The sequence below is a fragment of the Protopterus annectens genome, chromosome 2.part2 (assembly GCF_019279795.1).
Source record: "Protopterus annectens isolate FY-2018-M chromosome 2.part2, PAN1.0, whole genome shotgun sequence".
Lineage (NCBI taxonomy): Eukaryota > Metazoa > Chordata > Ceratodontiformes > Protopteridae > Protopterus > Protopterus annectens.
In genome coordinates, this window is record NC_056730.1 from 14,346,244 (window position 1) to 14,373,760 (window position 27,517).

The following is a 27,517-nucleotide window of genomic DNA, read 5'->3' on the forward strand; positions in this document are numbered from 1 at the left end:
GCAGTTAGACCTGTTTTGTCAGGCTATTACACTTTTATTGACTTACAATCAATATGAGACTCTTCCTGCCATATTCTCTAGTGTATGCAGTACTTGCCTTGAACAATACAGGTTTTATACAAGCAATTAATTTACTACTACTTTTATTTTTATTTCCTATGACAGTAAATGTGTGAGTATTACCGACCTGCCTCACATCGCAATCTCGCCAGGCGACTGATGTGGGCCTCCTGGTTCGCGGCCCACTCCTTTGCAGCTGTGGGGGACATAAGAGGAATATTTAGCCATACCTATCCATGATCTACCTGAGCTGGTAATTATTGCACACATACTGGGGTGATACTTACACATGATTGGAACATCCCCCTGATGCTCTAGCCTCTTGGAGCCAATCCTCCAAGAGGTCCCCCTTCCGCCGCTTCAGGTCGACATAGTGGTGCCTGACCTGCTCACCAGTTCGGAGTATGCCAGTGGCACTGGTGAGATCACAGGCAAGATGGTCCCAGGCCTCCGCCTTATATTGGGAGCCCTGGTACTGGCCCTGCAGCATTCTCTGAGCATGGTCTTTAACTAGGAGTCCTGCCATGATCTTGGACTCCTGGATGTGCCAGCGCTGCACCCAGAAGTGCACTCCTTCTCCCTGTACTTCCATAGTGCCTGCAAGGGGAAGCTACACCCAGTTATGAGATGTATTCCTGCCTCTTGGGTTTAAGTAGGGCCGATTTCCTGCACTTTTCTGTGATCAGCCGGTGTTAAAAAGGCTAAGCTATAGGCAAACCTGCTTACCTAAGGTTGGCATTGTTTAAAGGGGTATACCACTGGGCACAATGAGTTAGCTGGTCTACACATTGCTCACACCTCCTAAGCTGGCCTGTGCAATGCTTAGCGTTGCTTACATTAGACTTTCATTATGATGCATTTTTGGCATTGTGTTATTATTCATTACACCTTATATGTATGCATGATTAATGTGTACATACACTCTGTGGTGTCCTTGTGTTTTATTGGGGACTTCAACACTCTATTACATTTACACCTCACTTCTGGGCTTACTGCTGTACTCCTGTTCACATATCTATCTTCTGTAGTGGGTTATGGTACATATGACTGTATACTGATTCCTTTCACAGGTTCAGTTTAGTTATACTATGGTGAGGACTTGTTTGCTACTACCTCATTCTTCTGTACTTCTGTGATGGCTTGGTGGATAACTACTAGGACTATGGTGTATAGGGTCCTGAGTTTGAGACCTGCATGGCTGTTTATTTTGTTGATGGGCAGAACAAGGGCCAATGGATACAGAGGAATTAAGGCTCTTTTGAACAGTTGTAAGCAGGTTTGCGTGACGTAAGCACTGTTAACCTGCCGTTACATCTGCTTACACAGTGTTAGCTTTAGAATTGCTTAACCAGTGTGGGCATTGCTTACCGCTGCGCAAACAGGCTTAAGCCCATTTACTAGTGCGTATATATGCTTACTACTGCTTATTTGTGCTTACACCTGCTTACTAGTGCCTTATTCATTATGACACTGACACCTCATGTGTATTTACTGCAGTACTCCAGTTCATAAAAATATGTTATTTAGTGAGTTATGCAACATAAATATTACTCATAACGTGCTTTGCCATGGAAAATGGAATCTGCTGCAGTGGGAATCGAACCGGGAATGCCTGCTCGTAAGGCGAATGCTTTGCCCACTACACTATTGCTATGCTGCTTCATTTGCATATATCTTCCTTGTTATCCTCTTCAGTCATTTAAGCTGTATTAACCGTAGCTAAGCGATGGGCACACCCGCGCACCTACGGTTAGCTGTAATTGGACTTTTAAAAAAATAACAAAGGGTTTCTTGATTTTATTTATACATTCTGTTGCTGTTATACACAGGGGGGACTGTTACTGGGGATATGCGGTCACCTGTGAGCGGTCTCGCTCACTGCATACCCTTTCTGCTGTTCTACATTGCGGGGACATGTTTATTCTGAGAGCTCTGCTCTCAGACACGCCCTGTGCACTCTTACATGCTCCGTGTAAGCCTAGGAGCTCGGGCAGGGCACCTCACTAATATGCATGGTGCGCTGCTATCCTGCTCCTAAATGGTCACTTCTGTGCAGGACTAAGCTAGTCCTGCACGGAAGATTAGTAAATCCGGGGGATTATCTTGTGTTTCCTGCTGAAACTAGGGTAGCTAGTAGCTGTAGCATAGTACAGATAAATGCTTGCTGCTTCTAAAACTGTTTGTAGTGGTTTGTTTATTCTGACCACATTTTCCAGGCCATCTTGGATTGAAAGGGGCCTATCTCCACTTTTGTGAGAGAATTGTACTGATTGAGACCTGTTTGGTAAAGGGAGGCCAGTCTATGGCTTGGAATAAGCATCCACATTGGTCCTTTTGAATATTTTTAAAGTGTTTTTTTCAGGTTTGTAGCTTCTGGTATTTGGGCCTTGCATTTGAGCAGGTTTCTGCTTGTTTGTACCAAGCTGAACTGAGATGGGTTGCCAACCACAACTATGAGCTGAGATAACAGATGACTAGAAGCTTCTGAGCTTCCAAAAGCCATAAGTTTCCTGTTTTTTTCTTATTTATACTATCTAATGCACTTTTTTATTGCTTGCTGCCTATTTTTATATCGTATTTATTTACTATGCAATAAACTACACTGTTGTACTGCAATTGTCTGCTTTATTGTGCCTTTCAAATCAAGTTGTATTGCTGCATTCACTGTTTACAACGCTTTTTTGTTAGTATCACTGTTTAAGTATTTACTAGTATTTTTCATTATTTTTAAGCAATCTATTGTGCTTGTTCTGGTTTTCCTGCTAAGCAATGTTTAAATAACTGATCTGTTAACTGTTTAAAACATTCTTTACAACCTCCTTGCTGATGTTTTGCTGTTTTAAATGTTTTTAGTGTCTCACTGCTATTTTTCTGCTGTTTGAAGCATTATCTAGCGTTTTCCACTGAAACTAGGCTAGCTAGTAGCTGTAGCATAGTCCATATAGAGGCATGCTGCTTCTAGAACTGTTTGTAGTGGTTTGTCTGTTATGAGCACCTTTTCCAGGCCATCTTGGATTGAAAGGGGCCTATCTGCACTTTTGTGAGAGAATTGTGCTGATTGGGACCTGTCTGGTAAAGGGAGAACAGTCTAGGGCTTGGAATAAGCATTCTCATTGCTCCTTTCAAGTCTTTTTTAAGTGTTTTCAAATTTTAAGCTTCCAGTATTTAGCCCCTACATTTGAGCAAGTTTCTGCTTGTTTGCACATTGTGCAGCACAGACCACAGCTGCACAGTTGCGTGCCAAAGCCGGACCGTAAAATTCAACAAATTTTCTCTAAAACCCAGGCGGAAATATCCATCCACTGTACTCTGCTGTGACCAATTCTAAATAGCCACCCCTAGTGACAACAGTCTTCAACCTAGCATTATGGACAGTTGGTCTACCCCTGCATGTCCTGCCAACCTTCTTGACTTGGGTCTCCTGAGGCAGTGTAGCAATTGCCGCATGTACACAAACAACCCTCTACTAATAACACACTCTAGTATAGAGTGTGAGAGATGTATTTACACCAAGAATCTAGAATCCATGTGCTTTCTCACTCAAAATAGTAATATGGAGAAGGCTGTCAGCTCACCCACCACTACATATGCTCATAGTACCACTACTCATACACATATCACTACTTATACACATAGTTGTGGTAGTAGTGTGGATGGCATAGTGGTTAGCATTGTCTCCTCATAGCAAGAAGCTCTCTGGTTTGATTCTCAGCTGGGTTGCCTTCTGTGTGGAGTCTGCATGTCCTCCCTTTGTTCCTGTGGGTTTCTTCTGTGTTCTCTGATTTCCTCCCGCATTGCAAAGACGTGTCTGGAGTGTTTCTGTCTGGGCCTCCTCTGAAAATCGGCTTGTTCCAAATCGGACTTTCCTGTTAAACAAATGTTAAATAAATAAATAGTACAGATAAATATATGATATATTTAGATATAAGATATGCAGAGGTTCTTTCAAAAAACTTACCAAAACACCAGAGACCTCCAAAACACAAGACTGCTACAGCTAACACAGTCCCCACAGCACCCATGACACATAGCAACACCAGTGTCTCACCCACCAAGCCAGTAAGACATAACACTTAAAAACAAATTTTCTTGTCATTGGAGACTCAATAGTGAGATACATGGATGTCCCACTTACCAGGCTGGACAAGGAGAAAGTCACAGTCAGCTGCCTGTCCAGTGCCAGGATTCAACAGATCACGCATGGAGTCAGGTCTCTCAGCAACAAGTACCGTTATGACTCTGTCATAGTTCATGTTGGTGTAAATGACCTGAGATGTACCTCAATGGATTATATAAAGAGAGACATGGTTGAGCTCTCTGAGTATGTGTCCTAGGCAGGTATGTCCCTAGCCTTGAGCAGCATGCTACCCTTACCTAGAATGATGCCACAGTATAAACAAAAAATGACTGAGTTCAGTAACTGGCTCAGTTTTTGGTGTCATTCTAAGGGGATCCAGTTCTTCTCAGCCTGGGAAGCCATGGTTGAGAAATCTCACTGCTTTGCCAGAGACAGTTTAGCTCCTCTAGGATTTTGGCTGCTGGCAAAGGCTCTTGCCTCTCCCATAGTGTCTTTTTTTAGGTAAGACCTCGAAAACTACATTACCGATGTGAAATTAACAATTCAGAACAAAATAAGGGCCATGACGCTAAATTATAGGAACTTAAACCAAAAACTGCACTCCCTGGAAGCACTTCTATCACTAGAAGATGCAGATGTCTGTGCAGTCATAGAAATCTGGTTCAAGGCCTCAGAGAGTACCTCGGCCTTGCAAGGTTACAATGCCTTCCACACCTTTAGACTGCAAAATGAACATGTGAAAACCAAAGGAGGTGGTGTTTCAATCTATAATAGAGATAAATTAATCTCCCACCTAAATAGACTGGACAACTCTATGGAGTTACTCCAAGTCCAGGTTACAGTGGGTAAGACCCCCATTCAAGTCATCACCAGCTACAGATCCCCCTCCATTGGTCCATGAAGCCTATCTGACCAAACTGGAGACATTCCAGATTTTACCAATCACACTGGTTATGGGTGATTTCAGTTATCCCACCATTAACTGGGAAACCTACACTAGACCTAACTCACTAGTGTAAAAGTTCCTTGACTTTGCTAATTCAAATGCCCTGGAACAAATTGTCCATACCCCAACAAGGGGAACAAACATTCTGGATCTGTCCCTCACCAACATGTCATACAGATGCACTGCCTTAACTGTCAGATCCTCATTAATTAAAGCTGACCAGAAATCAGTCACCTTTGAGCTGGTACTAACAGCAGAACTCACAAAGGGTGAAATCAGACTAAAAAACTTCACCAAGTCAAACTATACCCTCCTAGTTGAAGGTATAAATGCATTGCAAGCCCCACCCTAAGCTGAAACCAGTAACTATGCCAAAGCTTACATGAAAGTCCTGTACAATCACTTGCATAAATGTATAAACTCAGCTGTACCAGTAAGAATCAAAGCCAGAGCCCCAAGTAAAAACAATTTGCCATAGTGGACATCCAGCATTAACAAACTTTATAATAAATGCAAAAAGTTGCTGTCTTAAGAAAACAAAGGCAAGGCTCCAACAATGGAAAAGTACCCTCCTCAGCCTCAACTATGAGAATAACCAAGCCCCCATGGTCAACAATTCACTTGGCCAAGATGTAAGCTTGGAGGGGTCTCCACAGAATGAGCCTAGTGAAAACGAAAGTGTTTTTGTTAACCAAGCTCCTTGTCATTACAATTTAAGATCTAATACGTCTAATTTTTTAGAGAGACCAAAACAATTCACAAACAGATCGAACCAAGTAGCGAACAATACAGGAATTAGATTCACCATTGGTCGCCCCTTGCTGCAATTCTTCTGATACCCTCACTTGGCTTTGGTTCCACCTGAACGTGACTACAACCACCTTGATGGTTATGTACCAAACTTAACTGTAAAGCGCCATTTTTGTCAAAGACGGTCCTAGCTTTTGGTACCACCAGAGTTACCGGTCATTTTGACTAATGTTGAAAATGACTTTAAAGTATACAACTACTCTACAGTTAACATAACCCAAGACGAAGTGGAACTTTTTGCAAAAGGTCACACGTACGTCCCTAACCAAAAGTTGGATTTAGTTCGAACTATCCTAGATATTAAACTGTTTACTAGGAAACTAAACTTAAATTTATTGTTCTTTGGTAATTCTACTTCTTTAGCAGTAACTACAACTTCCTCACGGTCAATGTTAAAGACCTGTATACATGTATACCACACAACATAGCTTTGGAATGGGTCAGTCAATTTATGAGAAAGAATGGAGGTGAAAATGTTGAGATATCTTTAGTCAATGAATTATTGGTCTTGATACTTGAGAAGAACTACTTCATGTTTGCTGACAACTTTTATATACAACAAGTTGGCATCGCCATGGGTTCACCTTGTGGGGCGAGTGTAGCTAATTCAGTAATGGCCAACTGGGAAGACCTCTTCGTCTTTAACAATTGTAGCTTTAGTGACAGGTTCATTTACTACACCCGCTATCTCGACGACATCTTTATAGTAGTAGACGGTGACGCCACAATCAGTGAACAAATTGTAGATTATTTGAATGCGACTACTAATTTTCTCCAGTTCACATCTACTTTTAACACCATGTCCATTGCCTATTTGGACATTCAGCTGAAAAAACATTGAACTTCAGAGACTTACAGCTAGTATTCATAGAAATCAAACTCTTTCTTGCATTATACAAGCTGTCACCCGTATCATCAAAAGCCTGTGGTCAAAGGCCAACTAGTCAGAGCAGCCCGTATTATTCACAGCAGCAAGGAGGGATTCGATGAATGTACTTTTCTTAAAACATGTTCCTTCATCGAGGATACCCTTGACAGCTTGGTCAGCAACATTGTAGAAGAAGTGGTCCAAAAATTTATAAACCTATTCTAGACAAGGTCCACTTCGACCAACATACTATTCTTGACTTAGATCCATATCCTTCTCAAAGGTCTAAATCCATTTCTGACCCACTTAATGAAAGCTCTATGTTTATAACAACTTACAGTACAAACAGTAGGGATTGTCTTGAGATTTTATACAAAAATTGGGCGGTACTTATGACTGATCAGGGTTTGTGTCAGAAATTAGGGATCAAACCTAAAGTGATTTTTAGGAGAGCAAAAAACTTAAAAGACTTGTTTGAGTGTCAACAAAGACCTATAAGTAGAGTAGTGGGTATGTATAAAGGTCAAAGTTGCAATTTTTGCAAGTATATTACAGAATCTAATAGGTTCAAACTTGAAGACTATACTTACAACTTGAAATATAGGGTCAATTGCAACTCGAAAATGGTGGTCTACCTGGCCCAGTTGTCTTGCATTTATGTAGGCAAGACGGAGCGCCTCAGGGAGAGACGATTCTACGAAAGCATTCTACAAATTAGAAAAATAAACATGACAATGCTCTAGCAAAACATATCTCTCTTTTTCCCAACCATTCCTTCAAATTCATGGTCATCGACCAGGTTATAGCAAGTGAAAGAGGTGGTCCAACAGGTTTTAAATTAGAGGAATTAGAACTGCTTTGGCAGATTAGACTTAATGCCTTCAACCACCCCTGGTCTCAATGAAAACTGCTCAATAAGCAGTATTTTGAAAATCAAGAGTTTATGTAGATGACAAGTTTGTTTGTACAGGTCTATTGTTAGTAGACTTTTCATCCTGGTAAATGCTTGTGTGCTTACTAATTTTTTAGTTTCTTAGTTTTTTATTCACTTAAGCCTTTTATAATGTCATTACTTTTAAATATGTTTAAACATTTGTAACTTTTTACTGTTTCTTATAGTCAATATTATATAATTACATTTTTGTCTTTAGCTTTTCTGAAGTCAAAGTTATATTAATTTAATAGGTGTGGTTTTGACAAAATAGTTTTAGTAACAAATGCTAACATCACTTTTTATCTCTTCAAACCTTCACCCAAACTGTCCAAGACTAAACACACAGCCTCTATGGGATGTAAGCCTGACCAGCCTCATCTGTAAGCCCATGGGAATATCATTATGGACCTTATAAATAAAAGCATAGAGAGACCTCCTCCAAACTGGATTCTACCCAATTCAGCTTTGTAAAGGCAGATTCTTCCCTGTTAGAATTTGGTGGATTTCTTTGTGATAAACCCCCGTTGTAAGATGGGTTGCCAACTGGCTCTAAAACCAGACACACACTCAAGTGGGTGACTCATCAATCAGCCAGTAGACCTGTGCGCAGTCGTGTGCCACAGGGGTGCTGGATCCCCTACTATGGTATATAAAACTGAATGCAGAAATGCATCATCATCATTCCCTGGGCTAAACTCTTGGCTAGGGGGGCCTGGCCTCAGGCCAAGCTTATGGCCATCATCTTAAATAGTTCATGCTGGAGGACATGCTACTAATTCATGTGAAACAGAGCACCTCTATGACACTGTTCAAGAGGAATCTAGACAAGTTGATGGGGCACACTAAATGCAATCTTGGTTACTGACTAGCATTTCTATGGCAGCTGGTGCCCTAGAAAGGCAAACAGTGACCCCCCCACACCACCCAGTGCCCCCATCCTGGTCTATCTACACCATCTAGATTACTGAAAAAGTGTGCTTGCTATTGCAGTGCTCTAAGCGGTTACCTAGTTGGCCTATGCCTAAGGCCAGCTATGATTAGGATGAAACAGCTAGGCTTAAAATGACCACTGGATCGATAGCCTAGTAATCTCCTATGATTCTATAATCCTATATATACATAAATATATATATATATATATATATATATATATATATATATATAAATATATATAAATATATATATATATATATATATATATATATATATATATATATATATATATATATATGTATGTGTGTGTATATATATAGGTTCATAGGTTCCACCCAAGAAAATTATTTTCCTGTGCCCCTGTTGAGCAGAGCCACAGAAGTGATCCCCGGGGTGAATTTCCCATTTCCCATCCAATCATCAAGATTTTTCTTGAAGAGTGCTAATGAGGAGCTCTGTTTGACATAGATAGGTAGCCTCTTCCAGAGTATGGGAAGTCTCTGGGACAGGAATCTATCCCTCCAGCATGTTCTGTTTATTCTGGTGACAAGGTTTAGGTCCCTAGAGCATGTAGCTCGGAGGGATTGGGATTTCTTTATGTGGAGCATGTCCAACAGCTCTGGGTTTAGCATAGCTTTGTATGTTAGGCAGAGATCACCTCTGAGTAGGCGATATGCGATGGAGTAAAGCTGTAGTTTTTTGAGACGGTCTGCATAGGGCATCTGTTTGAGGCCAGTAATCCTCTTTGTGAGGTATTTCTGCGGCCTTTCCAGTTGTTGTAGATGTCTTGTGAGGTACATATCAAAAGGGGCATTGTACTCTATAATGGGTCTAATGAGTGATTAGTAGAGGGGAACAATGACCTCTTTTTTTCTGGATGAGAATCCTTTTGTGATGAGATGAGCCACGTAGAAGGATTTCCTGACCACTGTGGCGATGTGATTATCAAAGGAGAGAGACTACTGTCCACCTGTGTCCCAAGGTCTCTTATCACATTTTAGCATTAAGTAGACTACCAGCTATGTGGTAGTTCATGGGTACAGAGTTTTTACCAAAGGGGATGACAATACACTTTTTGGCATTGAGCTTCAGGCCATGGCTTTGACACCAGGTATCTGTCTCTATGAGGCCCTTTTGTAGTTTCTCCACACTAGCTTGCAGTCATCTGCAAACTTTGTTAGCCAAAGACCTTCTGTGTTGGCCTGCACTTCAGAGAAGTAGATACCAAACAGGAGAGGACCCAGGACTGAACCCTGTGGTACTCCACTTGTCACTGGTCTGATGTCGGATTTGGAATCCGCTACTTTCACAGTGTGGGTTGTGTCCATGAGCCAGTTGGCAACCCATCTTGTGACATATGGATTTATACCTAGTTTAGTGAGCTTATCTATAATTCCAGAGTGGGGGATGGTGTTGAAAGCCTTGGCGAGATCTAGATAAGCTGTGTGAACCATTTTACCCTCATCTATGGCTTTGGTGACTGCTTCAAAGAAGTCAATCAGGTTTAGGAGACATGATCTGCCTTTTACAAATCCAAACTGGGTAGGGTCCAGAGTTTGGAGATTACCAATGTCTTTGTTTATGAGTTCCACGATGATACGTTCCATGGCCTTGCAGACCAGGCTCGTCAGGCTAATGGGGCAGTAGTTCCCGGGGTCCATCATGGCTCCCCCTTTGTGGAGTGGGATAACTGTCATGGTGTGCCATTCAGTGGGTACAAAGCCTGAGGTGAGGCTATGATTGAACATGGTATTTAGGTAGGGTGCCAGTTCATTCTGTAGTTGGATATTGTCAGGTCCCATGGATGCTGTGTTCTGTGTTTTTTGCCTGTGCAGCTGTGATTATAGGAACTTTGCATTCTTCCGGTATAGAGATGGGCCCTCTAGGGGGTGAGAGGGGGGTAAAGTTAGCACTGAACCTACTTGTTAGGATGTTGGCAATATCAGTTGGTTCTGTATATTTAGGGCCATTGTGCTGTAACTCAGAGCAGATCTGAGTGTTCCCATTTAGATTCTTGACATAACTATATAATGCGTTGTGGTTGTCTTTAGTGTCAGTGGCAATTTTGTTTTCCTAACTAGCTTTGGAGGATTTTATGAGGGATCTCAGCTTCTTACTGAGGTTGACCAGGGAGTTCCTCCAGTCATGGGATTTTACTCTTTTTTGCAACAGTTTCTTTCTTCTGTTGTAGAGTTTTTTTATGGCAGAGGATCACCAGATTGGCTTCCTTTTTTTGGAGGATAACATCTTGGTTCTATTAGGGATAGCATGATCCATGCACAGTGCTTATAAAGTGCATTTGTGCTCTATTGTTTGTCTGCATGGGTGTCATGAAGTTTGCCACTTCTGTCTTAAGAAGTGTGAAGTTGGCTTTGGAGAAGTTTTTTACAATGGTTTCCCTAAATGGAGGTGGGGGTGGGATGTGGATGTCTAGGCTGATTAGTTTCTATGAATTCTAGAAAACGTTGAGCAAAAGAGTTGGTACATGAGTAGTTTTCCCAGTTAATGGTGGGGTAGTTGAAATTGTCCATTATTAGGGTGTTGGGTTGTACCCTAATACTTTCCAGTGTATCAAGAAATGAGGAGTGTGAATCCTGGGGCATGGTGGGGGGTCTGTAGCAGGCTACAATTTGGATTGCGGTCTTGCCCAGAGTTAGTTGCACTTGGATAATCTCAGATGCATTATGCTGTGCAACTAGCCTGGAGGTGTGGATATCCTTAATGAATATGGACACGCCTCTGCCTTTAGTGCTTCTTTCTGGGTTAGGTGGCCGAAAGGTGTGGTATGAATTGAAGCCTGGTAATGCAGGGGTGCTCTCTGGAGCTTTGAACCAGGTCTCTGTCACTGCACAGATGTCAATGTTCTCCATTTTAAGGAGTGCCTCAAGTGAGTGCATTTTGAGGTTTAGACTTCTAGCATTGAGTAGCATTACCCTCAGATTTTGCTTGCTTGTACCTGTTACGGTGGTGAATTTGTCATATGAACCTTGCCTAAAAAAGGCACTGTAGGGGTGGCAAGAGCCTTAGCCAGTATCCAGAATCCTAAGGGCAACAGGTGCAGGCCATCACTGGCAAAGCATAGTGGACTGTCAATCATGTCGTCCCAGGCAGACAAATACTGGATCCCCTTAGAATGACACCAGAAGCTTAGCCAATTGTTGAAGTCAATCATTTTGTCCTTGTACTGTGGTATCATTCTGAGTGATGGCAGGATGCTACTCAGGGTTAGGGTCATACCTGCCTGGGATACAAGATCGGAGAGCTCCTCCATGTCTCTTTTCATGTAGTCCAGGGAGGTACATCTCAGGTCATTCACACCAACATGGACAATGACAGTGTCATATTTGTACTTATTGTGGAGTGACCTGAGTGCATGCATTATGTGGCGGATCCTGGCACCTGACAGGCAGCTGACAGTAACTTTCTCCTTGTTTAGTCTAGTGAGTGGAACATCAGTGTGCCTGACTATAGAGTCACCTATGACTAGAGTGTTGGGTACGTTGTTATGCCTTATGGGCTGTGGTTGAGTGGCACACTGAGTTTGTGGGCTATGTGTCATTTGGGTTGTGTTGGGGGGTGGAGTTTGCTTTTGTTTATGCTTTGGATGTCCCTGATGCTTGGGCAGGTTTTTATTGAGAGCCTCCGCGAATGTAGGTGTGTGTTTTGTGTTTCTGTGTGTGTGTTTTGGTGGTGGAGGTTTTGAGGGACTATGTGATGAGTGTGGTGTGGTACAAGTGTTTGCCTTCTCCTCTTGACTGTCTAGTCCAGTCTTGGGTGAAGAGAGCTTTGCTTCCAGTTTGGCTATATAAGAGCATCTCTCACAGGTTGTAGTGTTGGGTGGTAGGAGGAGAGGGTTGTCTGTGTACATGAGGCAATTGCTGCATTGCCCCAAGATGCTCAGATTCATCAGGTAGACAGGAGAAATCACTGGGAGCTGACCCTTAGACATGCCTGGATAAGTGCTTATTTATTAAGTACTAAAAACTGCTTTCCACTAGACAAGTGAGGAAAGTTGAGTGCTGTAGTAATTTGCAGCTTATGTAGTGCTTACAATGAGTTCTGTACAAGTGCTGAGTTCAAAGAAACAGATTTGAGTACTGAAACTAGAAAACTGGCTAGTTATAAGAAACAAAACTAAGCTAGAAGGCTTTCCTCCAACACAGAAGGGCTTGGGGGCTCAGAAGCCTACAAACAGTCTAGACCACTTAACAGGAAAGGCAGGAAACAAGCTTAAATTTTTTTTGTTCTCTTTCCCAGATGCTCTCTTTGTACACAGTAGGAGTGCCTGAAATCAGAATATGATCTCACTGCACTCAGTTGAGTGAGCAAATGAGATGGGCCCAGAAGGAGTATCCAAACACAAATTTACAAGAGGGGCGAGCAGTTTCAAAGCCACTAAGAATATATATATATATATATATATATATATATATATATATATATATATATATATATATATATATATATATATATATATATATATATATATATATATATATATATGTATATATATATATATATATATATATATATATATATATATATATATATATACAGAGAGAAAGAGACAGACATATATTTCAGTGGACCAGTAGCACTGTATACTTCAATAAGCAGTTTCTTAGTAAAGATATAAAATAGACATAAAGTTGCATAAAAGCAGCATCCTTTTATGCTTTTTTTATTATTTGCTGCTAGTTAGCAGCTGGTATAGTAAACTAAAGATTGATAGACGAAGGGAAGGGACAAGAAGTGATTGAAAGTGTGAAGTAGGAAATGGAGGGGAAAGAAGATTGTATAGTTTCAAATATTTTTTTATTTTCCAACTAATATAATGTTTAACAATACAATCATCAATAAACAAGCATTATAAACCTTTATATACACTATGTACAACTGACCTGAACCAAAGAAAAAAAAATAAAATATATGAAATTAGTAACAAAAATGTATAATATTCAATTAATAAAGTATAAAGTTACACATTAATTATTTAGGGTTTATTTTTAATGTCTCAATAAGAGTTACATTTTTTCCCAAGGATTGTTTGTCCATGTTTTAGGTGAAATTCTCAATTCCTTCACCTTAATTTCTAATGTCGCTGTTTCTTCCATCAACCTCAAGAGTTCTTCCAGAGTAGGTTCTTATGAAGACTTCCACTTTCTAGTTATAAATTTCCTTGCCACAGCTAGTATGGACCAAAGTAGGTATAGATATTTTTTATTCATTCCAGTAGTATCATTAACATTTAAGAGGACTAAAGATTTGGTTAAAATAAAGGTATATGGGAATACAGCTTAGAGAAAAATAGTAATTTCTTCCCAGAATTTTTTTATATTAATACAATCAAAAAATATATGAGACCAATCAGCTTTACAGTTTAAATAACATCTCCAAAAAATGGATTTATCAAGTGAATTGAATTTGGCTAGTTTATTAGGTGTAATAAATGCCCTATGAATATATTTTCATGTAAATATTTTCCATACTTGTAAATTAACAAAATATTTGTTTTACTCTCAATTGATAGATTAGTGTGACGTCCTTTTGCTATGAAATTCCAATATCTTGCAATAGGGTTAGTTTTATATGTTGTCAATATTTTGTATAATTTTGAAATTAGATTCATCCAATTATAATTGTCGTAAATAACTTCAGATATTAGACTTATCAAATTTGGACTAGCTTTATAAGGAGAATTAATCATTTTACTATTAAGATCCTTAACATATGCTAATATGCTTTGTAGTATCAACCAATCTGCTGATGGAATGTCATATTTATTCTGAATTTGTTGAATGTCTAATGCTACTTGATTCTCTATACAATGTTGCCAACAAGTGACGTTTTTCCTCCTCCCATCTAGTTAAGATAACATTATGAATTTTATTGAAGAAAAATATCTGTGTTAGTATATATAAATCTTCTGAATAAATTGTAAATATTATTTATATAATTTAAGTTTTGTTGGTTTTGTTATATTACATGGAATATTTGCAGTCAATATGTGCCACATCCTATTATTTTGTTCGCTTAATATACAATTTTTAATTATTTTATTTTCATTTATCAAAATAATAGTGTGCAATGCTTTCCATGCTGAAGAATAATTAGGATCTATCCAATTAATTGTAGCTTTTAATATGGAAACTTTTATGTATGATTCTAGATCTGGAAGTTTAATTCAACCCATTTCCAAGATCTAATATGATGTGTATAGGCTATTCTATTTCTTTTTGGATACCAAAGAAAGTTTAAAAGAATTTTATTTATTTATTTCAAGATTTTCTTGTTAGGTATTATAGGAATAGCTTGTGCAATGTAATTAATTTTTGGAAGTATTGTCATTTTTATTATTTGTAATCTGTCTTCAAATCTCAAGAACATTTTATTCCAACTTACTATTAACATTTTTATTTTATTAATTATGTTGTTATAATTTGTGGCTAATGTAGATTCCAAATTAGCACATAGTGTTATTCCTAAATATTTTATTATGGGAACTTGTTTTCCTATCACACAATTTGTAGTTAAGGGCAATTCTCTCTTTTTATTCAAATGTATATAATTAGATTTTCCCTTGTTAAATCTAAGTCCCAAAAACTGAGAAGGTGAACAGTTTCCAGGGGAATGTTTGCACAAGGCATTGTTGAAATTTTTTGTTCTTATAGCATACAAATGTTCAGGAATACGTGTCCTCAAACTTTCAACATCACTGTTCCAGGTAGACTAGATTGTGGTAGTGAAGGTATTGTCTATTTGGCTATGTGTAGTGGATGTCCAGCATTCTACGTGGGAATGTCCACTAGAAGTTTGAGGACACGTATTCTTGAACATTTGTATGCTATAAAAACAAAAAATGTCAACAATGCCTTGTACAAACATTCCATTACGTGCATTAACTGGAAAAAGTTCATCTTCTCGGTTTTTGAGTCAGTGAACAAGGACATCAGGGGAGGTGATTATTGGAACAAAGTAGAACAGAAAGAAGCAGTATGGCAACTGAGATTGGCTTCTTACATACATCCTGGGCTGAATGACACAGTCAATATAAAATGTTTTTTAAAAAAACAGAAAAGGTAATATTAAAAAAATAAAGTTTTTACTTAGATGTATTTTTTACTGTAAACAGTAGTCCATGGGACTAAGTTAATTGATGGTTCACTTCAATTGAATAATTGTTTTATGAGTTGAACAGCTTGTTATACAATTAATTGTTCACTTGCTGACAGTATTTTAAGTGTGTTTCTGTGGTAATAAAATTCCTAACTACATTAGCCAGAGCCCCTCACTAACTCTCTTCAAGAGAAGCCTTGACGAGTGGATGGGTAACAGAAAATACACCCCTGGGATCACTTCATTGGCTCTGCTTGACAGAGGCTCAGTTAATTAATCAATGGGGCAGCGAAAGCCAACACACTCTGGCTAGGCTTAAAAATGCCCTCGGGCAGATAGCCTAGTACTTACCTATGAACCTATGAATCTATGTAGTAGTGAATTGTATTTCTGATGCCGTCGCCTTTGACGAATAGTGAATTCAATCATTTTACGCTAAAATACCTGGTTTTCTCTTGATTTTTGGTGTTTTTGTTCTACATTTTTTTTGGTATACACTGCTGCTGTTCCTGCTGCCTTTTGTTTTTCTTTATTGAACACTTAATCATCAAATCCTAATTGTAGAACTACCTATTCAATGAACAACCTAATCATCGAAGTAGAATTCATCAAAAGATTTTATTTGTCCATCCTGAAAAAAATGTTGTGAGATTGACATGCCAACTGGCCGTGATTAACCCATATCTCATTGTAGTGCGATCTTGGAGTTAGTATATTTAATTTGCAGGGGCTGTAGGGGTGCATCCCCCCCCCAATATGTAAAAAAGATTTACCTTCCTTGATTTGTGATGTTGGCCAGTTCCACTTTGATGATTAGGGCATTCGCTGAATAGGTAGTAAGACGATTAGGCATTTGATAAACTAAGAGTTTGATGATGTCATACAGAGCCATGCGAGTGTGTGGTTGTGTTGTGTGGAAGAATTACCATGGCAAGGCTAGCCACCCAGTGGTATAAATCTTGGCTCTTCTGTTGAAGTGACACCTCGAGCTCATGTGCAAAAATGGGAAAAGAGGTTGTGGATGGCTGGAATCATTTATATCTATATGTATATTTGAGCAGTTTCATATAAATGGCAACATAAGTCGATGAAGTGTATAAATAAAATTACTTAAGGCAGTTTATTGTATTGGGAATCTTTGGCCTATTTGACTTATGCATATTTCATCATTGTGTGTAGTTATGTGTAGTTTTGGATTTGGAGTATTTAATTTGAGAAGGTGGCAGAATTATCATTTGTGTTAAGTTTATGTTTCTATGTTCAAATCTGAAATGTGTATAGCAAAGGATCTGTATGCGTTTAGTGAAAGGTTATCGTATGGATCTGTATGAGAGGTTGTGTGGAAGAGTAAGGGTCTGGCTGTATGCGAGTGTGCTGGCAAGGTGATTGCGGGCTATGGTTGGCACTGGGAGAATGACAGGCAGTGGGTTAAGGAAGGAGACCTAACCTCCTACAAAAACATTTATTTTGTTTACTTAGATGTATCCTTTATGAAAAGTACAGTTGACTTATTTTTTATGATGATTTGTGAGTTAGCTCAAGAAGCTGGTAAGTACTGCTTATATGATCATAGACAGATGGATGTGTGCATTCATTTACTTATTTGTTAATATCTGATACATCATTTTTCTGTGGTGCGTGTGTGTGTATGTGTGCACGCGTGTGTGTGTGTGTGTGTGTGTGTGTGTGTGTGTGTGTGTGTGTGTGTGTGTGTGTGTGCGTGCAAGCACTCGCACTTGTGTGAATTTACAAACATATTTAGATAGATACCTTCTATATGCCTTACGTATATGTAAGTATATTTATACATTTAATTTACTTATGTTGTTATTTATTTAAAACTGCTTAAATGTCTGTACTATTATTTAAAGTCATTCTCTTACAAAAAGTTGCACTTTATGATCAAGGAAATCTGTTGTGGTACACAATAAATGTAGTGTTACAAAGAAGTTTTTGAGGTATTATTTCCAGATGCTTTAGTGGTTTTCATTCAGGCTGGCATACGGAAAACCTCTTCTACCAGAAAGTAGTAAACAGGGAATAGGATGTCAATAAGGTAAAGTTCAAGGGAGATAAGCACTTTCAAATATAAGTAAACCTGCATTATGGGGTCAACTACAGTTTGCTAATCACAATTTAATAAAAGTGCTAGCTCGGAAAACATTCTAAAAATCATGATGCTTCTGAAGGGGCTGTGGTAAACCTTCCAACCTTGCATTTTGGGGAGGATCCTCCACCTCTAACGAAATACAATGCACTCCAAGGTCATACATCGTTTTATAAATACAGCTTCAAAATCCACAGAGTTTGGTGAAAGATTCTGGAAAAATTGTAGTTTCACTGAACTGGGACTTTTCAGTTCATCACGCTCTCCTTGATTATTTACGATGACAATCAGACAGGAAATCTATAACACAGAGGATGATTTTATAGCATTCCTATTCAAGCTCTAGGTTTCGGTAAGAAAATGGTTCAGGTGTCTCTAAAGCCCCTTTTAATGTGGGTGTTACAACTCTCTGAGGGAAAATGGTGCCATATGTTACAATGTTTTATTTGACAAAAAAAATAGCAATTACAATCTAAGAAAGAGCATGTGAAAAAAAAATGACATAAAATTACACATATGATATGAGGAAGAAACCATTTCATACTATATGGCCTTGCAGTATTATTGATTGATGTACTATCATGTTACTGTACATAACTGAATATGCAAAAGTGCGACATTCTGGGAATTTAAGTAACACAAATGACACAAACAGTTGTTTAAAAAACTATGAAAACTGTACCTTCCTATATAAAACTGGACAATCTGGTATGGGTTCCTGTAACACTTGACTATATAGTACTGACATAGTACTTTCATTGATGGTGCTTTGAAGAAACAGCATACAAAATGCATAGAAAATATGCAAAGGACCATGATTAGCAGACTCAAGTGCTTCTGAATGTTAGAATTTAAGCAGTTGCTGTTATACTTCAGGATTCTGTTGTTACGCATTTTGTACATACAGCATTTGCAAAAGCAACATTTAAAAGGCACTTTCTATTACTGCACTTACCTTCTAAACAGCAGTAGTGTCGGTTGCATTTTTCAGACCTTTTTTATTCTCCAACATCTCATTTGATTACATTTCAGCATAGCTTACAGTCTTTCATCAGTCAAATGCAGAAAAATTATACCTGCAATTTAAGAAAGCTTAATCGTGTGATGGTCAAGTCATAAATTCAGGAACCTCGAAACTCAGAAACCAGTGTGGAAAAGTGCTTTGATGTCTATAATATTCACAGTTACAGAGCAAAGCAGTATAACAAATTTATGTTTTCACACTTTTGACAAGATCTTCATCGTGTGACTAAAAATATGTGTTTCCTGGAGATTTTAGTGGGATTATAAAAATAAAGTAGGTTTCAGAAGTCATCATCAATGAAATTTATGTCTTTATAATTCACTACTGGGACTTGCTTTGCTGGAGACCGTATGCTATGTACTTTTAAGATCTGACAGATTAATCAAGTTTCATGTTCCACAACAGCACATCATATCTCTCAGTTCAGTATTAAAACAAAGCTGAGCCCTGATGGATCATATGTGCACAGTCCTGGCCTTTTAGATTTTTTTTCTCTGCAACCACAGCAACTTATAAAACATGTTTTGCTTTGTTTAGTTTTTTTTTTTTTTTTTTTTTAGAAATTATTTTGCTCTGGGCCAGACTGGGGGAACATTAACTTAAGTTTATTTATTTGTTAATTAGATAAACTCACTAGGCATAAGCATCTTTGGGTGCAAACCATGATCATTGTCTAGTTGAGTGACTTACTCAGAGTTACACACCAGGCAAACAGCGGTTAAGGGTGTCAAACCCTGGTGTACAAGATGAAGGTTGTTTACATCTTATAGCCTTAATCCTTCATGCTAAACTGCCCAAACTATTTGTGTTGCTTAGGTCCAACTGCTCTGCTGCTTTATGATTATAGTTCATAGCCAGTATATATTACATTATAACCTAAGAAGCATTAGTATATCTAATTGTGTGATTTAGACTGCACTCAGTAGTTGAAGTACATATGGCCTAGCAAGTAGATATTTATTTTAAGAAAATGTTGCTGTGGAAAAAATATTATGAGACAGTCTGAGGACAAAGGTAGGAAAGAAACAAATTCCCACAAATCTCAAATTGTTCAAGATCAAAATATAATGGATGGAAACTGATGGGTGATTCAGATCAATGCCTGTACATAGCCGAAAAGGCTGTGTTTGAACAAAAAGCTGAAAGCCTAAGCAACCAAAAAAGTATACATGTAATCTTTTCTCTGGCAACTAAAAGGCATGTCTTATAAAGTAGAATCTCAAAGGCATTTTAAAATTCAGACTGACCCACTGAAGAGAATCACTGCAGGGAAGTTTTATTGCAGAAAAGAGCAGTCCAGCCAGGCAGATGAATATTGTAACTTCCCATCAACCAAGGGCACTTCAGAGGAAGGGAAATAAATTTAGTTTGAGCAGTTTAAAGCTGCTAAATAGCTCATAATAATCATGTTCTTTTTCAGTGAGTGGTAAGGAAATGCTACATATTCTCCAAGACTTCATGGATTTATTCATTCTTTAAAGGCCTGCCTTATCCTGTTCAGGGTCATGAAAGACCCAGAGCCTCACAAGCAGTGGCCACAAGGCAGAGAACTGGTTCTGGGTGAGATATCAGTCCAAGAACACATGTACATGCTCATTTATATTTACATGCAGTTAAAAGACTGCAGGTTTACTTAACTACATGTCTTTGGGATGAGGAAGAAAAGTGAATCACCCAGCAAAAACCAACATGCATACTTCAAGGACATGAAGATTCCACACTTTGTACATGTGGCTATGTAGACATAGCCTGCGATGAGAGAAGAGGAGGAGCCCACCCAAGAAGAAGAAGAATAGCACTAAGGAAAAGCAGTAGGATCAGATGAGATCACAGCAGATATGATCAAGATACTTGGTGAGATAGGGGAAAAATGGCTCCTGAGGGTACTCATATCAGTGTGGAGAGAAAGGCGTATCCCAGATGACTTGATAATAAGCATACTCATGCCAATGTATAAGAACAAAGGGGACATCTATAACTGTGGGCAGTAGAGATGTATCAAACGCCTGTCACATTGCATGAAAGTTCTGGAGAGGGTGATTGATAAGTGGATACTCAGAGTAGTAGAAAGTAAATTGGGAGATGAGCAGTTCGGATACAGATCAGGACGCAGCACAAATGACCTGATGATGTCTGCAGTGAGACAGATAGTTGAGAAGAAGCTAGAGATGAGGAAACAGTCCAAGTGGGCATTCCTAGACTTGGAGAAATCATATGACAAGGTCCCAAGAAAGCTAATCTGGGCAGTACTGCGGTGGTTTGAAGTCCCAGAAACATTGGCAGAATTAGTGCAGGCTATGTACAAGGACCCAATGATTCAAGTACGAACAGTGTTCGTTCTCACAGAGGGGTCCCAGTGGGAGTGGTTGTGCACCAGGATTCAACTCTGAGCCCACTGATGTTCATACTGGTGATGGACAACATTAGTAAACAGGTCATAGGGGACAGATTATCAAAGTTGCTAAATGCATTCCAAACAAAATGCATAGGACGGTTTTCATTACTTGGCAAAAGAAACAATTAATTTGCTGGCAACAATGCATTAATGTACATAAGGTCTTGGATAGTCAACTTATAATAAAAACTTATAATCTCTCTACATCAGACTGGGTATTATTACAAAGCATATTACAATACTCACAAGATCTATACAGAATAATTAACAATTCTTCTTTTAGAGATAAACCTACACTTATAACTCATTTATATGAAATAGTATACAATAATCAAAATGGGGAAAATGTGACATCAAAATTATATAAATTTTAATAAATTATAAAGTTAAAATCAATGAAAAATTTTGGAATCATATAACAAAAGGTCATTCAATAAATTTATCCCTGGAAAACAAAACCAAAATACTAAATTCTGTTAAACTGACATCCAGCATACAATTTTGGAGAATTTACACATGGAAATTTTTGCACAGATCTTTTTTTTTACGCCAAATAGATTAAAAAATATAATACTCCTAATAATGTTACATGTTGGAGATGCTTGCAGAGTTGGAAAGCAGATTGGATACATGTATTTCATGACTGTATTAAAGTTAAAAAATTTGGGAAGATGTCAGCAATTTCATACAAGCCATATTCTCAGATACATTTGTAGTAAGTAAATCTCTAATTTTGTTGAATGTTAATGAGAATTTAGATTTAAATAATAGCAATCTCTACCTACTATGGAACATTCTAGCAAATGCTCGAAAATGTATTACCAGAAAATGGAAATCAAATCTGGAACCATCATTTAAAGAATTTCTGCTAATATTGAAGGAAACTGCTTTACTGGAAACTAGAGTAAAATAACTAAGATTAGCACCAAGACGATGGAACAAGAATCCATGGGAAAAAATACTGTCACTTATTGAGACACTAAACTTGAATTCGAACTCTTAATGAGAGTAAAAGAAAAAGGAACACATGATCTCTCATTAATATGATGTTACTCTGACTAGACTGATCAATATAATAATTTAATTTCAGGCCAATTGTAAATATTGTGTATAGTTAATCATACTGTTTTACTTATCAGAAAATGTATTAAGATTATTATACAATGGAATTATTTGAAAGATTAATAAAAAACACGGAGTAAAAGTTGCTAAATGCAGACAATGTGGCATTACAGGCAGACTCTGAGCAAGAAAAACTTCAGCAAAGAATAGGGGAATGGAATGCAAAACTGAAGGCACTTAGGATAAGTACAGATAAGACATTGGTGATGGCAGCAAATGGGGGAAATCAGAAGAAGCTGAAAACTGAGATAGAAGCGAAGATAGTGGAACAAGTTAATAGCTTCAAGTATCTGGAAGGGGTGGTTGTGGGGAAGGGAAGTCTGAATGATGAGGTCAAAGCTAGAATCAAAGGGGCTGCAGCCAAATGGCATAGACTCTCAGGTGCAGTATATGACAGAAGAATGCCAAAGAAGATAAAAAGGTCTACAAAACAGTGGTGTGACCAGTATTAATGTATGGTACAGAAACCTGGGCAGTAAAGGCACAACATATGGAAAAAATAGAAGTGATGGAATTGAAGCATTTGAGAAGTGTGGTAGGATGCACACTGTGGGACAGATGAAGAAATGAGGACATAAGAGCCAAAGCCAATGTAACTCCAATTGCAGAAAAGATCAGCTAGAACAGATTATGATGGCTTTAGGCACATGTGCAGAAAAGCAGATGACAATCTGGTGAATAAGATTTTGGACAGACAGGAAGAAAGTAAGAGGAAATGAGGACGCCCAGCAAAGAGATGGATGGATAGTGTGAGAGAAGATCTGTGACAGTCAGGCATGAGCATTGAAGAAGGCAGGACTATGGCATTGAATCGAGAGAGATGGCGACAGTTAACACAACACCCTGACCCCATGTAGAAACATGGGAAGAAGGGGTGATGATGATGATGATGATGTACATGTGGCTATTCGAAAACAGATTCATAAGTTGATTCATATTTGAGGATCTAGGGCTAGAAACAGTAGATATCTGTAAGACAACATGCTTCTTATAAGTGAGGGATCCAGAATATATGGAACTCTCACAGCAGCCATTGTACTAAGTAAGCTTATCACTCAGCTAGTCTGCCTGTTTCCACATTTACTGGATCAATCACTGAGCATAACTAACCAGATGCTCATCTTCCCAGCCTTTTAAGAATTCTGTTTTGTTTGCCTCATTCATTCTTGAAACCTGGCACTGATTTCAATCATACTGACCTTCAATGCACCTGTTTTAGTCATCATCTACCCTTAAAGAAAAAACAAATGCTTCTTATCATCAACACCAAACAATCCATGTTGTCGACAGAAACATGTAACTTCCTATATGATAAGAACTCTTTAGCCTGTGTAATCTACCCTTATCCTATCTCATGGATAAGATGCATTAAATAATTGGTTGATATCATATTTAATGGCTAAAACCCCACAATCAAGATAAAGACATTCTCCCTCCTGGTTACAACATACTTCGTCAAGACCGCTTAAAGATAAAAGGCGGTGGTGTGATAGTTTACGCTAATAACCTCACTCTCCCCCATCCTAAGCAACCATTCCCTCCTTTACACCTGCTGAAATACTGGCAGCAAACCTTAAACTCAATGACTATAATACCATTCCAATACTAGCCATATATATTCCACCAGGGGACAACATTCCCCTACTAGAAAATATACTCTCATATCTCTCCCAAAACATCCCTAATGAAACTATCCTCCCCGGTGACGTAAACATTAATTGTCAGAACCTCAATAGTCCTAACTCTCATCATATAAATCTCTACGGATTCACGCAACTAATCTCCAACCTACCCACACTAATAACTTGCACTCTCCAAGCTCCTTGACAGACTGGATACTAGTTTCAAATCCCTGCAAGAACCATAATCCAGAAACTCTAACTGACTCCCTGAGTGATCACTCGCCTATAAAAGTGCTCAGATATACCACCCATCTCTCGAAACCACACCAAATTATCACCTGCCATAAACTTTGTAACTTTAACCCTGATACATTTAAAACTCTTCTCTCTAGAGTTAACTGGGACTTCCTTATACAGCTCCCACTAGACAAAGCAGTAAAAGCCTTTAACTCAACTTTCCTTACAATTTTAAATGCCCTAGCCCCACCTAGAAAAGTATGGATAAAAGCAAACATTTCACCCTGGTTATTTAAAACCACCCATACCCTTATGAAAACCAGAGATGGGGCTTGGAATAATGGGTATAATCCAAACTTCCAGCTGACTTGCAAAATACAAAGAACTTTGTAATCAAACAAAAAAACTCATCAACATTGACAAAAAAATTGTCTACTATAATCCCCCAGCAACATTAAAATCAAACCAAAAAAAATCTGGAATGCTATAAACCAGATACTACATCCTGCCAACCCAATCTCACCAAAGCCATGTCCTGACAGATCCACTAAAGAGACTGCCAATACCTTTAACATTTATTTTATTGAGTCTATTTACAAACTATTTAACACCAACCCCTCAAACAACACCTCCAACCTCCCTGAACCCCCCTCAACTGCTTACTCAGTAAACTCCTTCTCTCTCAAACCTGTTCCTACTAACTATATCAAAACTCTACTCTGCAAACTCAAACCATGCTCTGTATCAGCAGACTACATTCCTTCTTACTTTCTCCAGACTGCAGCACCCTCCCGTGCTGTGCCTGTATCTATCCTAATAAATCTCTCCATCCCTGAATCTAAAGTTCCATCTATCTGGAAACAGTTCTACACTCTTCCTATTCACAAAGGAGGTTACTCCACAGAAATATCTAACATCAGACCTATCGCTATCCTCTCCCCCTCTCAAAAACCCTTGATAAATGTATACGCAAACAAGCAATGCATTATCTCAGACAAGAAAAACTGCTCACTCCCAGTCAGCATGGTTTCTGTCCCAAGCACAATACCACCACAGCTCTTTTATCCTTTATCAACACTATTACTCTAGCCAAAGATAATCACAAACTCATATCTTGCCTATCCCTTGACATTTCAAGGGTTTTTGACACTCTCTCACACTTTTTGCTACTTAAACTCACAGACCTTAATTTCTCCCCTAATACAGTAGCGTAGTTCTCCAGCTATCTCACTGATAAGCAGCAGTCAGTCAGATGGGACTCTGCACTATCTTCCCCTTCAGGTAAAAACTGGTGTCCCCCAAGGATCCATTCTTGGACCTCTACTTTTTAGTATCTTCACCAACTCACTTTAGTCCTCTTGTCCTCAGTCTATCGTTGTCCAATATGCAGATGACTCTACAGTCATAACTATTGCTGACTCCCCCTCTGAACTCCTATCAACTACCCAGACATCCTTTAACTCAGTTGAGACTTGGCTTAAAAAAACAGCTTATCCTCAACCCCAAGAAAACAAAATTGCTACTCTTTCTTCCTAAATCTGTTAACCATATCAAATCTTCCTTTTCCATAACATCCTTAAACAATGCTCCTATAGAAGTTGATTCTAGCACAAAACTACTTGGCATCACCATTGATGATCAACTAAAATTTGATCTACACAATAACAATTGCATCAGAAAAACCCATCAGAAGCTAGGACTCCTGTAGTGGATTAACAACTTCCTCACCGCTGAAGCCAGGCTTACTCTTACTCATGCCTATCTGCTACCTTGTCTAACTTACTGTTTCCAAATACTCACAAATCTGAACTCCTCCCTACTTAACAAACTAGAACCGGCCTATCACAAGATAGCCAGATTCACAGCGCAACAAACATAAATCTCACCACTGTCTCTCCCTAACATACCTGAACTGGCTCAAACTACCTCACCTGCTACTCCAATCTCAGCTCCAGATTATACATTCCATTCTATATCAACCATCTTTCTGCTTAGCTCTATCATCTCTCATGTCCCATTACTCTCCTACCAGACATCTCTGAAGTGCAACCCAAGACCTATTAAAGGTTCCCAAACCAAAATCTAAGATGGCTGCAACTTATATAGCTCCCACTCCTCTATTGCATCGAAAAAACTCCCACTAGAAATAAGGAACTTTACACACCCCAAACAATTTAAGGTAGCCACCAAAGACTACTTTAAACAACATTGGACCTGTCACTGTTTACACCCTCCCTGACCACAATCAACCTACTTAGTACTGATTAACCAATAGCTGCATGAACAACTTACTTGCTATACTATCAAACAAACTCCTAAACCTAAGCAATACTCTGCCCTTAGAACTCCAGATTAGCATATACTACTGCTTTCTTCCCATGCTTTAATTGTTACGCATTCTGTCTGACATTAGTATTGTATAATTTGAAAATTACTGTATTGAAGATTGTAGCTTCCTAAATATTTCTTGTGTTATTCTAATGTTGAATGCCTCTGTTGCTATTGTAATATTTTATATGTACATCTTGGAGCTTTTCTCCCCAGGCCTCTGCTGAAAATGGGCTTGAGCTCAGTTGGACACTCTCGGTCAACAAATGTAAATTAAATATATAAATAAATACATTTACTCTTTACAGTTGCCCTTGAATTCAGGCATGGTTTTTGATGCCATACCTTTGTCAGTAAGGCCAGCCCATGTAACACCCTCTGTGAAAAAAATACTTCTTTACATTACCCCTGAGGTTTCTCGTCCTGTTTCTCTTTCTCTCTCTTTGTCTAGCTATAAAAATTATTGAATACAGTGGTGCATATTACAGTTTCAAATTCTGCCCCTTGTTCTTGTATAACTCCAGTTCCAAAGTATGCTACTTTCTTTGCTTGATAAATTTAAGGTTATTAAATATTTATTTTATTTCACCCCTCTCTTTTCTTGCATGGTATGCATCATGAACCTCGTTAGTCCCTACTCGTATGTCATCTGGTACAGGACCTATAACATTTTTGTTGCTTTTCTATGCTCAACCTTTATTTGACAAACTGTTTGCAGAGGTGGGGTCTATAACAGTATAATCAGTATTGTAAATGTTATCTTCCCAAGTGCCTCAACAGATGAAAAATAACTTCACATTCACACAGACAATACCTCTCCATGGGCATCCCAGAAACCCCAAAGCTTTCCACAGTATCTTCTCACACTGACTACCTACTTTAAATGATCACATGACAGTAAAGTTGTTTCTTGTCTTTGTTGTGGTTGAGATCTCAA